The sequence below is a fragment of the Telmatherina bonti genome (assembly GCF_933228915.1).
Source record: "Telmatherina bonti genome assembly, chromosome: 24".
Taxonomy (NCBI): Eukaryota; Metazoa; Chordata; class Actinopteri; order Atheriniformes; family Telmatherinidae; genus Telmatherina; species Telmatherina bonti.
Window position 1 is genome coordinate 23,210,791 of NC_136633.1, and position 19,403 is coordinate 23,230,193.

A 19,403-nucleotide genomic window follows, 5' to 3' on the forward strand; every position below is an offset into this window, starting at 1 on the left:
AAATACATACATATATATACACATATATATACATACATATATATACACATATATATACATACATATATATACACATATATACATACATATATATACATACATATATATACACATATATACATACATATATATACACATATATACATACATATATATACACATATATACATATATAAATATATATATACATATATATATACATATATATATATACACATATATATACACATATATATATATACACATATATATACACATATATATACACATACATATACACATACATATACACATACATTTACATATATATATATATATATATATATATACACACACACACACACACACACACACACACACACACACACTGTGCTTTTGTCTCGATTTGATTTTTTTTTTGTTGCAGATTCGATTTAAATTGCAATTCTCACAATTCTTTGATATTGCTGATTTTTGTAGGTTAAAAAACAAAAATAAATGTATAAAACTATTTTTGCTCGTCATTTTTCTTGATTTCATTTAGGAAAAACCAACACAGTAGCCAGACCATCATTCTGCTGCTACGATGCCCAAGAAGACCAGTAAAAATATCAATAAAAATAATAAAAATGACAAAAAAATATAATGGAATATTTTTATTTATTTGAAAAAAATTGAATTTTTAAAAAAATAAAACACACACAAAAAAAATCTATTTTAAAATTGTAAAGCAAAAAATCCAGATTTTTGATTTTTCGATTTGATTTTCCCACCTTTAATATATCTTAGTCTATATCTATATCTATAAACACAATGGATTCATGCATCTGAATGTGGTGTGTTGGAACAGGGAGACATGGAAAACTTTAGGACGACGTTCCCCACCCCTACTTTAGATGAAACAGGCCTTTAGAGGTATCGGTGAGGATCTGACTTGGCGACTGAACTTTCTGTCGGCGCTTGCATTGCGAAAGGAAAAGATCTCAAATCAAACAGTGAAAGATTAAAGAGACGAAACCGAGGTAAGAAAAGAGTTTCTAACAGACGACACAAAAACTGCTCAGTAAGATGTAACAAAGCTCATCGTTTAATTAAAAGTTTCAGATTAAGTTGTTTTTAATCCAACATCAGTAACTCTGACTAAGAACTGCATCAGCTGATACCTGTTAGGATTAAGCAGAACCTCCAGGCTAAGCCCAAAGCAGGATGCAAAACCAGCTCCAACAGTGGCTTCCAGAGCTCTATACTGCAGTAATCATGGCTCCCTGGTTTATTTTCCCAGATGTAAGTGCTTCATGAAAATGTGACAGGGATTTTGCATCAATGTCAAAATAATGATCTTAGCCTTTAATATCTTTTCAGCAGCATCTCGATTGTGAATCCTTCACCCTCGTCCTGTCAAACAGTGAACCACTAAGACCAGGCCAGATGGCCAAGCGAGCTAAAGTCCTCATCCTTTTGTTCCACATCTGCAGCCACCGCTGAAAATGACTTTTAAATGTAGTTTAGGGATATTCTATCAAAAGGTGGGCAGGTCAGAGGAGGTGGACGTTAGTTCCAGTACATTTCCCCTGGTCTAAAAGAGAGAAAGAGCACTTGATTAGTCTAAAATAAGATCCTTCAAGAGCTTGTTGCATAAGCACAGAAAACAGAACAATGGTCTGGATGTGGTTCCAGTCATCAATTATGGATTTGCTTTGAAAAAGGATCCATTTTCCCCAGAATACAAGATTTCTGACTGTTAATGTGCAGGTGAGTGCTGAGCTCGGAGGTGGTGGCAACATAGCCTTTCAGATTTTTGACACATTTAGATTTGAACGTCTTCCACTCTAGCTCTGTAAACATGAACTGGTATAAATCAGACTGATAAAAATTAACAATATAGACATTACTATATAAAAATTAATATTAAATACATAATTATATTGGCACACTGATGCCTGGCAGGATATAAAACGTGCTGTAAACTCAGAATCTGCTGACCAGAGGTGAGAAAAAGACCCTACGCAGAGTCAAAGCCAGACCTCCACATCAACATTGGAGAGAAACAGAATTCGTCAAAACCACCACGGCTCAGATTATGCAGCGAAAGGCATTTCTACGCTCAACGTTGTTGCTTGTGAGGTAAACAAAATCAGACACTAATGAGGTTTATGGTGCAACATCAAATCTCAAGTGTGGAGATTACTTGGAAGTTTGAAGACAGAAGGAACGTAGAAGTAAAGTCTGTAGAGTATTCATTAAAACAGCAGAACTGCTCGATAACCCCCCTCCCTGATAAGCCATCACTGTGAATCCCTGGATGCTAATATAGCTAGCTGCGCCCAGCACACTGGATAGAGAAAAAAAATGTTTACCAATCACCTTACTTAAGGTAAAAAACTATATTTATCACCCAATTTATAGGCTGAGATTTCTGACCTTACAGTGTGGCTACGACGGAGAACTAATTCATCCCTGACCAAAACTAATAGTTGCAAAGTTTTATAAATCAGACGTAGGGGTGGGAAAATTGAACAGAAAATTGGGTTTTTTTGGTTTTTTTTTTGCTTCTCAATTTTAAAATAGAGTTTTAAAAAAAAATCCATTTTGAAATTCGTCTTTAATTGTTTTTGTTTTTATATATCTTTTTACTTGTCTTATTGGGTATTATAGCAGCAGAATGATGATCTGCCTATTGTGTTGTTTTTTCCTAATTGAGATCAAGAAAAATAACTAGGTAAAAAAGTTTTATACATTTTCTTTTGTTTTTAATTGACAAAAATCAACAATATCAACGAATTGTGAGAATCGCAATCTAAATCAAATCGGCACCATAGACTGTTAATAAAAAGATGGACAAAGTCTCCGTGACATCACCCATAGAGCTAAATTGAAGCTCGGTGGGCATTTCCTACCATCGCCATCTTGGCAGCGTCATGCGTGTCGTCTCGCCCAGAAAATACAAATGTGGGCAAAGATGTGGAGCTAAGAGGGGGGCTGTGAGCGTCATGGTGGATGATTGACATCGAGCGAACTCCGGACTTTCTGCAGCTAAGAGCTAACAGAGCTAACCTGGAGATAACAGGAGCTAACCAGCTAACAGAGGTAAGCGAGCTAAAGCTAAGTCAAGTTGTTAACCGGCTAAAAACCGCGGCTGTTCTACATTCTTCTTACATGAAGCGGGAGATTGGGTACCTGTCAATCAAAAGGACATGCGCCTAAATATGCCGAACTTGGAGATTAAATTACTTTTAAACAGGCGAGTTAGAAAAAAATTCACTCCCCCCACAGTTGTCATGAAGGTAAACCTGACCTATTAAACCTAAAATGGATTTTTGAACCAGGCTGTAAACATGTTTATTTCTGCTGTGAAGTTGGTCTTTTTAACATGGGACTCTATGGGGATTTGCCCTGTTTTGCAGTCCCTAGTGGATGAAGGGGGAACTGCAGTTTTATGCACTTCCACATAGGCTTTACTTTGAACCGTCGGAGGCTCCGTCCATCTTTCATATACGGTCTATGATCGGCACCCAAAAAATCGGAATCAAATTGTCACAGCCCTAATCAGACTGTGGTGAGCCAGAATTATTGTCGTAATTAATGTTTCCACTCAGGGGAAGGAGACAAATATTAGAAAGTACACAACATGGTTTCGAGCAAGATTTTTAACACAAAGCGCTTCGGGCTCAGTGAATTTTACGAAGCAAAAAATGCAGACAGAATTGAGAGATTCTGAAATAAAGTGGAATTAATTGTAAGATATGGAATGTATTCATTCATTATCTTAAACACTTTCCCACTTGTCCCATTAAGGGTCGCGGGTAAGCTGGAGCCTATCCCAGCAGTCTTTGGGCGAGAAGCGGGGTACACCCTGGACAGCTCGCCAGACCATCGGGCCAACACAAAGTGACAAACAACCAATCACGCACACTTCTATGGGCAATGTAGAGTAACCAATTAACCTAACAATGAAAAGAAGCCGGAGAAACATGGGGAAAACAAACTCCAAACGAAAATGCCACTTTTCGATCCTCCCAGCTGAGAATCTAACCAGCGATCTTCTTGCTGTGAGGCCACAGTGCTAACCGCTATGTCCCCAAGATGTGGAATACTCTGTCTAATAAAAGTCTACATAAAAAAGATATTTTCATGTTGAACTCTTGAGAAATATTAGATTAAATATGTACTTATACTTTATGGGGTCCGAGGTGATGCACAGGTCTCAGAAACTGTAAAATATAACGTGCAAACCAATACTACGCAACCTTTAAACTTGCTTCTGCCTCGTTTCATGGTACACTGACATTAGTTATTAACATTCCTGTTGTTGTCCTAAACCTTCCCATGTTTTTTTTTTCTTTTTAAATCCTCACTTTGCAGACTTGTTTCCAGCCCAGAGCGTCCCATTACAGCAGCATTTTTCTTTACTTCGCCGTGTCACATGTCAGCAACTGGATATCAACACTCCAACAGTTGCCATTTTCAGCAAAGAAATGCAATAGACAGACTTTCACTGGCTGGAGACAGTTCAGAGAGGAAACAGGATGCAAGATGGAAGCTGAATTTGTCGTCCTTTGTGCTGCTTTAAATAAAAAAAACCTGATTTGTTCATTGGAAGCATTAAATGTACTGTTGTGTTGGCGTTCCTCAGTAAAACATCTTGTGTTGCAGTCAGTCAGTTCACACTTATCTGCTTGATAACTTTATTTTTTCACATCCTCAGGAATCTGCCTTGTCATCAGACTATGATCAATACCCTTTCATCGACCTACAGGGGTCTCCGATCACATCAGCGTGGTCCGATCACATGATGTCCTAAAAAAAAAAAAACAGCGTGCCAGAAGAACAAGGTCACCTGCAGTGTTGCTTGCAAAAGTGTAATCTCAGCTTTAGTTTGAACTTAAACCCGGTCAAACTGGAGATATGACAGTTTCCAGTGTGATGACAGAAAAACATTAACCAAACTGGGATAGGTTGAGAATATATTTATTTAGACGTATTTACAATATAATAAAAACAAATGCTGGAAACAGCAGATACGCCACCCCCAGATGTGATGATTTTTTATACATTTCTGTATGAACTATGTATGAATTGATTATCTTTCCTCTGAACTATGTTCAGTAGCTTAAAGTGAAGGAATAATGATCAGATTATGGACGAAGCTGTGCGGAAAAAGAGTACAGACTGGGTATGGTAAATGTTATTTTGATACTTGAGGGTCAAATAAAGAGTATTTGAAAGCCAAAAATGGGATCAGACCTCTATAAAGGTCAAATAAAACAAGGCGTCCAGACTAATGACCAAGCAAAAAATGTGCATTATGCAGAACTTTTCAGGTTGTTGGATCAGTTTTATTTGAGTCTGGTGTGTTGACGGAGGGATACGCTGAAAACCTGCAGGACTGCTGCCCTCGAGGACGGACTTCAGAAAGCAAACAGCTTTAAATCTAATTAATAAAGCCTAAAGGGTTCAGGTCTGAAAAACTTAACCAACAAAGTGAAATCCTCCACCATTCCCAGACTAACACTGTGCTAGTTTGCCTGTTGTCAGGCCAGAGCAGACGTGATTCTGATAATATGCCCCTGCTACCATGGAGACCGGTGTGCCTGTGCATCTTAATGGACTTCTTCACATAAGCCCCACTTCTTAATTATTCATTAGGCCCTCCAGAGAAACAGGCCATGCTGCAGCTTCACCACCTTCCTGGTGTGAATCCAGCTTGTAACCAGATACGACGACGAGCTGCAGACCCGCTCGGAAATATCCAAAATGTCAGGGGAACTCGAATCAGCGAGCAAGTGTTATTTACCGAGTCACAAAGAGCTCTTCTGGTGTCTCCAGCCTGCGTGCAGGTTAGGGTGCATTTCTGAAGGGAATCACAGAGAATATGCAATTCATAAACTTCTCACTTATATAATAAATTAAAAAGTATGAAAATGTACTCTGCAGTGTTTGAGGAAGAGTAGAAAATAAAAAATATGTGTATTTTCCTGTATGTGATCGCGCTTCCACAAACTGAAAGAGGAAGTTGATGCGCCTACGCAACCAAGTGGGACGAAATCATAGGAAGTAAAGCTGTCATTACTTTGATAATAGATGCACGTCATTCAGGTCAGGGAAGAAAAGCAAGAAGAATCAAAAGCGGTAACGATGTCAGCCTCATGCGGCATCTGTCTTTTCAAACTCCTGATGAGAATTCATTCATTTTATTCACTTAACACGTCTTATTAAGAGCTGGGCGATTAATCGGATTTTAATCTCAACTATGATCTGGGTTTTCAATGATCATAAAAAATAAAAGGGTGTGATTATTTTTCTCTCTGCAGTTTCCTCTCCTGCTGTCTTCAGCTGCTAATCGAGCGTCTCTGGCGTTGCAGCGCTGTGCTGTAAACTCCTCCCACAGCCGCTTTGCTTTCATTCAGACACTGTTGCCAACTTGGCGACTTTCTCGCTAAATCTGGCGACTTTTATTGTTAAAAGCAACAAATCTAGCGACTTTTACTGGAGTTATTAGAGACTTTTCTGGTGTTTTGGCGACTGACTTGAAGGCACATATTGTTCTGCAGTTACTGTAAGGAAGGAGCAGTGGGAGCCTCTCCCGTCCTAAAGCACTCCCAGGCGGCCAGTCTCAGTCGGCTCCGGCTGCAGGTCAATGTAGAATAACTGCAGTAGGTTGTGGAAGTTCACCTAAACATAGTTTATACCATTGTCAGTGACAACTGGCTGCATCAATTTCGTATAAATAGTTTGGCGAGTTAAACACTGTAATATCCCTCCGTTACAGGGCGTTACCATGGCAACGCGTTCATTGGATCAGCTGTCTGTTAACAGGTGAATGAGAGAAACGCGCTGCAGCCTGACAGCAGTTGTTTGGCATAAAACGTACACCGAGGCCAACATGAAATAGTTCCTATATAAGCGGTAAAAGCGGATTAAACAACTCGGAACCGTGCATTAGACGGTTATAATGCACGACACGGAGTCTAGAACACCACGACGCGCAGCGTTATTTAAAAATACTGGATAATTGTGTTAAATAATCGAGATCTCAATTTCAGTCAAAATAATCGTGATTATAATTTTTGTCATAATCGAGCAGCCCTAGTCTTAATAGACCCTTTTTACGCATATGTCACTCGCAGCCAGAAGAGTTTATTTGTATTGTATTTCCTCATTGAACACAGATTATTCTTCAACTTCTAGCTAAATTTATCGCATACGAGCAGATTTAAAGAAGGTGAGAATTATTAAAGCTTGTCAAAGGTTATTCCAACCCACCTAAGAAGCTTCTAAATCATCTATAAATCGCAAATTTTGTCGACTAAACCAGCCCACCTTGCCTTTCAGGCTCCAGATGGGGCCGTCAAGCAGACTAGCTTTAAGACTAATGGACAGTACTGAAGCTGCCATGTTTAAATCTTGTGATACTTACTAAAAATAACCTTGGCATTGTTTTCAAGCTAGTACTGACTGCGTATCTGGCTGGTTCATGTATGATTCTGTCTCAGTAAAGGCCCAGAGAAAAGTAAACTAAATAATGGAATAGTTCTGAGCAGCAGGCTCATTTACTCTAGTAAAATCAACTCAAATTTATTTATAAAGCCCTTTAAAACAACCAGAATTGAAACAAAGTGTTGTACACAATCGACCAAAACAGAAAAACGAAAAACAGAAAAAAACAGTTCAAATGCAAATAAATAACACAACAAAACAACAGGTCATACAAGGAATACGGAATCAAAACAATAAAACAAACAGAATAAATAGTAAGTAAAAACTTATCTGTAAAAACTTAACCAGACAGAAGAGCATTCGAATCGGCGCGATGGTGAAACCAGCTCCGATAATCTAAGCATGTCATCAGAGATGGTGGATTCCTCTGTTCCCACTCTGCACTCAGAAACCTGCACTGAATCGGGAGTTTTAGGCCGAACACCTGACCTCCATGAGAAGCAGCACAGCCCCACCTTGAACACTTAAATCCAATCAACTGTTACAGCGCGAAGCGGCTTTCAGGAGCTTTTCTTCTGCACCGCTGGGAATCAGTGTAATCACTGTCCTCACAATAAGAACCACCTCAGCAGTTTTACAACACCATTTGTTCCATTTCTGACCCTTTGTCTGCTTCCTGGTTAACAGACGGACTCATTTTTATCCCATTTTGCTGCTGTTGATTACAGCGGATTGATAATATCTTAAAGTCCTTGTCCCAGGCGATGGTGCGCGGGCGCGAGGGTCTTCAGAAGCGTGCTGATTGGCCACCACATGACAAGTAATGAGAGGGAGAACAAGACCACCCGGAGCGTGACCTGCATGTTGATAGCAAGCCCTGTGATGAGCAGATGAGGCGTTGAACGTTTCCCTTTCCTGGCACCACCACATACCAAGCTTCCTTCTCACATTAACACAAATCGGCACGAGAAAATGACGCTAAAGCCATAAAAATTTAAGGAATATATTCAACTCTTTACGTAACAGAATTATTTTCAGCTGACGTGGCGATTCCAAAAGCTAAATGTAGCATTTAAAAAGGCAAGGAGCTGTTATGTAATTGAAAGTGCAAACATGGACACCCTGATAGCAACATGCCTGCAAGGCTCATCGCTCCTTTCATTAAATCCCTGAACCTCTGCACTTCATGCCTAATTCACAACACTTTGCCTAAAAGCAATCCTAATCCTCACTCTGGCCTTTAGTCTTAATGCACATCCAAATCCTCTAAAACCCTTTAAAGACATCAGGGGAAGTAAAATATCCGACATACTCCCGCCAGAAACATGAGACTTATGTGTTGAAAGCTAAAGAAGTTCATGCTGGGATTTGGATATATGCAAATGCCTTCAGAGGACACAGATATGCACTTCTATGAAGGAAATGGGATCTTTATGACACCAAATTATCACCAACAAGTAGAACTGGGCAATATGACGATATATATCCTTTGGACGATAGACAATGTCCGTCGTTTCATATGAGGCTCTATCGTTTACGCCACAATAAGGTGCTTCACTGCAGTATTTTACGTTAAGATGGACTTTACGGCACGCTGTAATATATATACAAACATGGATGAAGATAGGGCTGTGACGATACGCTTTTGTCCCGATTTGATTCAGATTTTTTTGGGTGAGGATTTGAATTAAATTGTGATTCTCACAATTCTTCGATATTGCCGATTTTTGTTGATTAAAAACAAAAAAAATTTATAAAAGTTTACTTTTGCTTGTCATTTTTCTTGAATTCAAAGAGGAGGGAAAAAAAAAAAAAACATACCCAAGAAAAGTTAAAAAAAAATTTTTTTTTAATTGCAAATTTTATTATGGATTACTTTTATTTATTTGAAAAAAATCGATTTCTTAACAAAAAATAAAAGAATCGATTTTAGAGGAAGACGGTAGCAGACGTGTTTTAGAGCAGGATAATTCACCAAAAGATGACCAGCCAACCCAAACTGATGAGCTTGTTCCTAAAAGAGGAAATTTCTGTCACATGGATGCAGTTTGGATATAAAAAGGCCAACGTGGAACCGACAACAGACTAGCTCACAGTCCCAACAACGGACTCCGACACAACTAACTCATTTTATCACCTGCACAGGAATCAGGATAAAGAATACGGAATAAAGAATAGAGTCAACGAGTAAAAGCAACGTCAAGTGGAGGCGAAAGCTCATCATAAACTCCAGACGTAAATGCTGCAACAGGTATTTACCCGTGAAACGTCATACGGCCATAGTTCCTGCAGATGGAAGGAAATCACTGCTGCCATTGCCAAGCACATCTGACACATATCTGATGACTGACACAAAATTACACAAAAAATTTTACATGTTTTGGGGATATAAAATGAGCTATATCGGGATATGAAATTCTGGTCACGTTGCCCAGCCCGACCAACAAGTGTAAAATTTAAATATAATGAAGCGGAAAAAAAACTGTTAAAAATGTGGAAATATTATGTATGCATGTTTGTATATGAATACACGTTAAACACTGATGGCAAAGGGTGGGATTTAATAAGTTTTTTTTTTGTTGGTTTTTTTTGTTTTTTTTTTACTTCTGCCCACTTCTTTTAGAGTATGTCTGGTTTTGTTGTCTTTTTTTAAAGTTACTTTTGTTTTTTGCATGTTTTTTTTTATTTTATTGGACATATATTGAAATAAACTTTCCAAACCAAGTCAAATTTCAATGTTGAGAGATCAATGGAAAAAAAAAAAAAAATTTAGATATAAACAGAAAGGAGAAGTTCTGCTGGTTATCTGCAAAAACAAGAAGGAAGTTGTTCAAGCAGATGGGCATTTATTTGTTTTTTTTTCCCATACAACAGATTGATCATCTTTTCTCATGCAATTTTCAACAATAATTTCTAAAAACTTGAAAAGAAATCTGAGAAATATTTAAGGATTTGAGAAATAAAGATCAAAATAATTTCACACTTTTGTCCATAAAGGTTTTTATACGTTTGACTCAGGCTTCCTAAAGGTTTTATTATAAATATGTGTTCAGCATAACAAGATAAATCCAAGCATTGTTTCCTATCTTGGTTTGTTTATAAAAGAAAAAAATGCAGAAGAAAAGTCATAAAAATCAAATCTATTTGCACGAATGATAGTTAACATGAATGCTACATCGTTAAAGAATTCCATCCAACGTTAATAACGGATGATCCCTTGTTCCCCACCATGAAGGAAATTAAAGAATTTTTCAGGATCCTTTCATAAAATTTAGAAAAATGTGATATTGGAACTAAAAAACCCAACTCACTGATTGGCCAGAAACAAAAATGGAAATCCTTCTAGTTTGGTTTCCAAACGGACCAGAGGTTGCTCGTTGGGTTTCGCAAGAGAGCGCAAATAAGCATTCAAACTATTCTTTAATAAAAATAAAAAAGGGGCCTTTACGTACAGGGACCAATGGTAATAAACAACAGAAAAGTAAAAATAATTCGGAGGGGAAATATTGACGTTTTTTATCTGTACATCAACTGCGATGCAAAATTGCTAATAAATTATAAAAATTCTAAAACAACTAAAGGCAGCAAAAACAAACATGAATTCCACATCAAGCGATGATTTTGTTGATTAAAAAAGAGGCACCAAGTTCATCGTATTCTAGAAATAAGAGGAGAACTAGTCTAGTCCAGGAGCTGAAGCTGGACCACTTCAAGACAGACATTGGGACATCTGAGGGACAGTCCGGTTCAGCAGCTCGCTGCTAGCTTGAAGAGGTCGAAAAAAATAAGACAATGGGTTCTGATTGGACAGAGGATGAATGTGACGTATGACGTATATCGGAAATAAACAAAGTTCCCTCTATGCTTCTCGTTATTTCAGTTTTAACTTGTAAACTACTACATAAGTACCAGTTTCGGCGCTATTATTATTATAAATTTGAAGTACCAGCTCAACACGAGCATACTACTTCACTTTTTGCCGCAACTGAGAAGAAGAAAGACCACCGAACACGGGAGGCAAAACAACGCACGTCATCGGGACAGGACAAGGTAACGTGCTTGTGTAGAACAACCAAAATGAACTTAGAGCAGAATTGAGGTTTACATGACAGAGGAATTAAATAGTTCGGAATTAAAAATGCGAAAAAACCAGCCACTTACATCAAAATCAAGTTTAATTCCGAATAAAAATTTGCATTACGAATTAAGTGTTAACATGGTCGTTTTTCATCAATTTAAAGTGGAATAAATTTTTTTAGAAATTAAAACTCCCATGTAAATGTAGCATTTAAGACGCTCGGCCGTGGTGATAAAAAGTCTGATTGCAGGAGCACTTGCATAGCTCAAGACCAGCTCTGGTGACACTTTCAACACGCCTTCTCCGATTGGTTAATTGTGTTTCTATCAAATGCAAATATTAAGAAAAATCAACCTTGTTTTCAAACAAATAAAACTTGCAAAACTACTGGATGGAATATTGTCACTGATATGATACACTATATACATATATATATACATATATATATATATATATATATATATATATACACATATACATATATATATATATATATATATATAAATAAAATATAGCTTTATTTTGTCCATGTTAAGGCTAAAGTTAATGCAGCTGATGACTAACTGCACCACTGTAGCAAAGGTAACCTCAGCTTAGCTGCTGGGCGACGTAGCTACATGTGTAGGGATGTTTGTAACAGTAAAAGTGGCATCACAGGGGATTTAGAAATGGTTATACTCCATGCTGGCTGAAAAAGAAGCGGGTACACCTGCGTATACCCTGGACTACACCACTGGTTCACCACAACTAACCAATGAAGCAAGTTCATACAGTGTTGGTATTTACGTTTTAACTTCACTGTTTATGTTTCATGATGACAAAGCTACTTTGAAAGGTGCCTTTGCTGGATGAAGTAGGGTTTCAAGCTAAAATGTTACAAATACTGGGACATCTTTTGCTCAGAAAAGCCGATTCCATACCTCTACCTGTCAGTGAGAACACTTTATCCAGACTCTGACACTTAATAACACAGAAAATCCAATCACTTTTCAGGATCGCCGCTTTTTTGGGGGAACACTATCATTTTTGTTATGATTGACTGCAGAAATATGAAAAGACAGGTGTCTCTGTGTGTGAATGTGTCCGAGAAAACAGGAGCCCTTTAATCACTGTAAGCCTAAGCATTCCACTTTCCTGCATGGCATCCATCACAGCTCAGTCCTTCCAGGTCCGATCCCCCCACCAGAGCCCACCACATCAACCCCCCCTTATGCCCTCCAACGATTCCTTACCACTGAAGCAAAGCTCCTTCTCCTCAGGATTTATAATCCCAGAGCTCCAGCAAAAAAAAAAAAAAAAAAAAAAAGCAGCTGAAAGAGCTCTTTATAAAGCTAAGGGGCAGTCTGGACGATTACTACATTCTGCATTAGCCTGTGCAGGCACATAGAAGAAAAACTCAACCACAATCATCATTAAAAGACATTTTGACTATCACATTTTCAGACTGCATGATAATAACGTGGCACACGTCTCATACAGTCAAATCACCATGCCATAAATTGATTACATGAGGCTACACATGGACTGCACTGGTGAGTTAAGTGCTTTTGAAATGAGCCAAAGGCAAATTAGAGCCTCTTCTACTCGTTTTACTAAGTGCTTCCACCATTAAGGCTTTACTAGTTTCGCCTACCCTCAAAAGGCACAAAAAAACCCCGCAATTAATGACATAAATCTGCAACATTTCCTATTATTTTTTCCAGCTTTTTTGCATGAATTCTCCAGGCTTTAGCAGCGAAAGAAATAGTCTCCTAGCCCTGAGATACAAGGGCAGATTATCCAATGGGCATTACGCAGGAGGCCCAGGTAGGGCAAACACCAGCAGTTTGGATATGAAACAAAATGTACATAAAAGCCAGATGGTTACACCACCGTGTCTAGTGTATTTTTGTTGGTACCACTGGCTGGGAGATGTTAGAAATGACGTTTCACAGTGTATCATTCACAATTTTCACAATGTTGCGGTGGGGAAGGGGGGCCCCCGGAACACTCTGGGCCCAGGGGCCTGTGCACTTTTAATCCGGCCCTGCTCAGAGAAATTGCTTGTTTGTAAGTAGGTGAATTGCCAGGTTACTGTTTCACTGAGGCTGTTCAAAGTGCTGGAGGAAGTGCAGCTCTGTCAGGGAGCTGTCACGGACATGCTCAGGAATGCAGCTGTAAATGTTAACTACCATTTCCACGCCACGAAACCTGGGAAAACACCGTCTGCTTCAGGCGCCTGTGGTGAATTAGAGAAATGAGCTTGAGGAGGAAGCATCATGAACTAGGCCGGATTATCCAATGGGCCGAATGGGCACACAACCCACGTGGGGCCCACGTAGGAAAAACACCAGCAGTTTGGACATAAACAATACGTATATGAAAGCCAGATAGTTACACCACAGTGTCCAGTGTGTTGCTATTGGTACCACTGGCTGAGAGGTGTTAGAAATGTCATTTCAAAGTGTATCATTCATAATTTTCACAATGTTGCGGTGGGGAAGGGGGCCCCTGGAACACTCTGGGCCCAGGGGTCTGTGTAGTTTTTATCCGGCCCTGATCATGAAGGAGCACCTTGGACCTTCTTTATTCCTTAGCAACCTGTTTAATGCCTGCTTCCTCAACAAATCAGCTAATAAACCCTTCACACCCAGCTCCATGTTTAGCTGATTTTTAATTAAACAGTGATAGGGTCGTTTTATTGATAATCGAGCTAAAATGAAGGTCTAATAACAATGGGACTTCCCGGTCGCTGCAGCGATTGGCGACCAGATTCACTAACTAGCTGTTTATTATAAAAGCTAGCGTTACTGGTAGCTGTTTTCCTCTGTTGCCAACCAGTTTAGCGTCAAACCCCACCGCCTTTCCTATCGGCCACCGTGCATTTGACAACAAAACACGGACCACCGCACATTTGACCACCGCAATGACAAGTCGCCCACTTCCGAGCACGCACACACGGCTACAACACGGCGCCTTCTCGCTTCCTCTTACAGTCAGATTTTCTGAACTACGGAGCTCAAAACGAGGCTCACGGCGGCTACGATGGTAGGAGCGGGGCTTACCTTGTCTAAGGTTACCGTCAGGAATCCCAAAGCGATGCTATGGGGTAGCGGCGAGGCTGGAAACGCAGCGGAGGAACCGGAGAAGACGTCGCTGTGCTGCGCAGACTGTGGAGATGAGATTCCAGGCAGCAGCGGCTGACACGCCAAGGGACCGTCTGCGTGTTCGCTTCTCACAGAAAACGTACAAAGCGAGATTTTAAAGGCAAGGCACGTTTATTTGTACAGCACCTTTCATGTACAAGACAATTCAAAGTGCTTTACATGAAACATTAAAAGCATTACAAGAAAAAAAGCATTTAAAAAAATACAAATAATAAAATCACAAGTTATATTAAAATAATTAAAAGCAGAATTAATTCAAAGTTGCTGTGCAGATGTCATGCATGAGAAAAGAAATGTTTTTAACCTGGATTTAAAAGTTTCTACATTTGGTGAGACTTTAATCTCCACTGGCAGATTATTCCACTTGTTTGCAGCCTAACAGCTAAATGCTGCTTCTCCATGTTTAGTCTGGACTCTGGTCTGGACTAGTTGACCAGAGTCTTTGGATCGAAGAGCTCTGCTTGGTTTATATTCCCTGAACATATCACAGATGTATTCTGGTCCAGAACCATTCTGGGATTTGTAAACAACAGGGTTTTGAAGTCTATCCTGTGATTGACTGGAAGCAAGTGCAAAGATTTTAAAACTGGTGTGATGTGTTCAGACCTCTTAGTTCTAGATAAAGCTCTAGCAGCAGCATCTGGATGAGCTGCAGATGTTTAATGCTCTTTTTAGGAAGTCCTGTTAAAGACCGTTACAGTAATCGAATGCCTGGATGAGCTGAACGATCTCAGCTTCCTTAAGAAGTAGAGTCTGCTCTGACCTTTCTTATAGATGTATTCAGTGTTACATCTCCAGTCCAGTTGAACTCCACGGTTCAATAAAAGATTAATTAAAAATTAAATGTTAAAGATGCAATAGGGCTTATTTTCTTTTCTTTTCTTTTTTTTTTTAAAAAAATCCCTACAAAGACACTACAAAAATTAAGAACAAAACTAAGTTATGTTTTTATTTATCTGTTCATTTTTGTTTTCAGCATTACTGTGACTGCATACAGGCCATTTATGAGGCAAATAGGGTAATTTTTTTAAAGCAATGTATGTTGAATTCTATTATTTATTGTGTGTATTACGACTGTATACAGTTTAAGTTTTATTGTAATGGAATTTAATGTGTATTACTACATTTTTCATGCTGTGAAAATTTTAGTGTAATTGATAAGGGGGTTTTGGGATTAGATAAGTGTCCAACTTCTTCCAAAACCCTTTTTCGACCTTAAGAAGCTTATTTTATTTGTTGTTTGTTGTAACCAATATTTTTTCCTTTAAAAGTCCTTCTTTAGTTCGAAATTTAAAAAAAAAAAAAAAAAAAAAGCCACCTCATTGCTACCAAACACCTACAATTATGAGCTGGCGTATTTCTTCTTACAATTCATTAAACAATGTCAAGTTACAAACATTTTCTAGATCTAAGAATATGCATTGTGTGGTGATTTTTACGTCTATAGCACCGACGTACAGGAAAACAAATGTCATTGTAAGTAGACCAGAGTGAGTAATGTTTACGTTTTCCACAGAGGAGACACAGATGAAGACGATCCCTAAGCTTGTTGCTGTTCTCATGTGGACTTTGTGTTTACTGCCCCCTGCTGGCTGACATGCGCTACAAACATGTCCAGAATCTGATCCTGATAGGTTTTAACAAAGAAATATGTTTTATTATAAGCTGCTGACCACATTACAAAAATATCTTCCCATAATTCAAACTCTATATGTTGTGATTAGGCCAGCAAAGTAGATGTAAATACATAAAAACACTTTATAAACCAACAAGAGAAAAGACAATGATCAGTAAGACAAGGGAAGACAGGTTTATTTTATAGCATATTTCATATGCAAGGCAATTTAAAATACTTTTACATAAAAACTTAAAGCATTACAGTCAAGAGCAGGGATCATCAAAAGCAAACAAATTAAATATTTAAAAGGAAAAGAGAAGAGAGGGAATAAAAATGCTTCGAATAAAAAGAACAGTGTGAGAAATTTACATTTATTTTGATGAAAGGCGAAAAATAAAAAAAGGGAGTTTCAGCAGACCTGCAGCACATAAATTAAGAGAGTCTGAGTCGGTTTAAATTACAATTAATGCAAGAAAATTGTGCTAAGAAACAAAAAAGTTATTTTTACAATTTTTTTTTATCATAAAAGATTAAAACTGTGATTATTAGAGGTTATTTTGCTGCATATGGACTCACAATTGTATGACAATCAGCAGCAAATTGCCACCAAATTGCTATCAAACACTAATGTAAAGATGGATAAGTATAGCTTCAACTTCTACTAACTTGCTGACTGTCAGCAGCAAAGCATCTTCACACCATCATATCTCCTCTCCATGCTTTACACTGAGAAGTACAACTGTGAATATAGTGGATTTGCTTTTCCAACATGTCAAAGATACAGGAGTTGGAGAAGGTTTAACCAGCTTTTTGTCTTTTGATTGTGTTTTTTGTTTGTTTGTTTTTTCTTTTTTCCCCAAACAATTTTATTCTTCTTATTGACTTCTTTACTTTGATCATAGAGGCCCAATTCGTGCCATGTCACACCATAATGATACGACATGTGATGCAGTGTGTTGACGTTTGGGGAAGCACTTACAAACCAAACACAAATTCAGTTTTTTCACTAGAAATTCATGAGATCATTAATTCTGTAACTCATACTCAAATTTAGTGAATTGATAAAGAATTAATTCATTCACATAGTTTAAACAACTACCGCATCATTTCCTCAAGTTTTTTTTTTTTTTAAGAAAAAGAAGAAATAAATATTATCTATTATGTAATTACATTTTTTAAAAAACAAAAGTAAGAGCCAATATTGACCATTTAATGGTATTTTCTGAGACCTTTTTCATCATTTTATTGTAAAAACTTTGCTCAAAACCCTGTTGTTTACAGGTTGAGACTTATTTTCTGCCCCCTGGTGGATATTTTGAGTACTTTTTAGTACTTTTTAAACATAAAAAAAGACTTTAGCTTGAAATATTTAGTTTTTTCTGCCCAGTAATCCTTGCTTCAGGCTTTAAAGAGTTAAATGTTATTGCAGATCTTTGGTTATCGGCCTGATAAGTACTACCAAGACCCAAGTTTATCCCCATTTGTGAAACATTGCCACAGACAAATAAGGGCAAAACCATGTTTTCCTTCAAAGGTTTGCATGGTAACCTATGATGGTAACACACAAACACCAACTCTCAGATCTTGTATATGAATACGCTTCATTCATTCCTCAACAGGACAGTTTCAAGGGAAAAACCACAACCCTCAAGCCCAGTCTCTGAGAAAATAGCTTTATTATCCAAATAAGCAAAACAGTATACACAGTGGGTTCATGGTTCTAATCACCTTGGAGAATATAGTCATTGATAAATTACAGACATTAAGTTTATATAATCGTCACCCACAGCAAATTCATATCCTTGTAGCATTAAAAACACATCATTTAACTGTACAGACAGAAAGAACTGAACGTAGAAGTGAGCTTGATTCCCACTAAGGCACTCATCATCCAACGACACGCACAACCGTAGGTGTGCACGGATTAAATCACAGAAGAACACAAGATATAGAGGAACTTAAATGAATATAGATGCTGTCTCCTTTCGGTTTTACTTATGGAAACGTTCTTAGTTTCATCTCCAAAAGGAAGATTCTGATTAAATAAGTCTGACCTTTTCTAGAATATGGATTGTAAACTGTAGTTGGTGGCTTTGAAAAATGTATCCTGTAGCTCGAATTTTAAATATCTGATTGATCTTTAATTAGATGGAGGGGAATAAAATATAACAGACATCTAGAAAGGTGACTATTACCAATAAAAGACTACTTTGGCTGAATCTCCCCAATAACAACAATGCAGATACAGAACAGAAGAAAAACATGATCATCAAAAAACTGCATCTCCTTCCAGAAACACAATTCATGACAGATTATTCACACGATTTTAGAAAGTAAGGGGATTATAGTTAGGCAGAGTTGGGAAAACAAACCTCCTCCACCTCCGGCTGACTGGGGATCTGCTCTTATTTTACATTTTCCCTCTATTTTGACACGTTTATTTGACTTTCTGCTCACATAAAGAAAGGAAATCTTACCTTGTAAAACACGTTAAACAGGCGTATAACCTTGTTTCCAAAACCCTGTTTCTAACTGAATGTATTTAACAACTACATACGCATAAATGCTAATAACACATTTAAAAGTGATTTAAACAGGGCAATATTTACCAGTCTCTTCAAAATGGTGCAGTTAGTTGATGTAAGAGACATGTTGTCAATGTTATCAGTAGATGACCAGGCTGCATAGGTGGAGAATGTGGGTTAGCATTGCTGAAATAAGCAATACCAGCCCTGAAAAAGAGTTTAACTCAAAATTCTGGACCAGCAACTGTGGTCTATGCAGCAATTTCTATTAAATGATTAGATCTGCATTTACTTGCGACCAGATTGCATCAGTTAGTCATTTTGTACATTTTACATAAATATAATGCAGTAATTTGCTATATGCTTGTTTGTTAGCATGTTTATAGCATTATGTAGCCATGATCCTGTCACAATGGGTACATATTTGAAACAGAGTTAAAACATATTTTAAGGTAATGTCATCAAATTGTACAAGTTAATAGCAAAAGTAACAACTCTGCTCAGCTGAAGCAAGCTAGCTAATAAAGCCGACTTTATAAGTGACAGACAATCTTTTTATTTGTACTTCTATCATTTGTTTTAAAACAAAATACCCAGATAAACATTTAAAGACTACTGAA

The 19,403-nt window shown here is 37.8% G+C and overlaps 1 protein-coding gene across 1 annotated transcript in view; it reads right to left on the reverse strand.

Annotated features, from left to right (window-relative positions):
• mgat5 (alpha-1,6-mannosylglycoprotein 6-beta-N-acetylglucosaminyltransferase) overlaps window positions 1-14,637 on the reverse strand; it is a 117,998-nt gene extending 103,361 nt beyond the window's left edge. Inside the window, exon 1 of the mRNA XM_079263803.1 lies at window positions 14,539-14,637. The gene's annotated coding sequence lies outside the window, so the exon portion shown is untranslated. The remainder of the gene's footprint in view (window positions 1-14,538) is intronic.
• Between the last annotated feature and the right edge of the window lie 4,766 nt (window positions 14,638-19,403).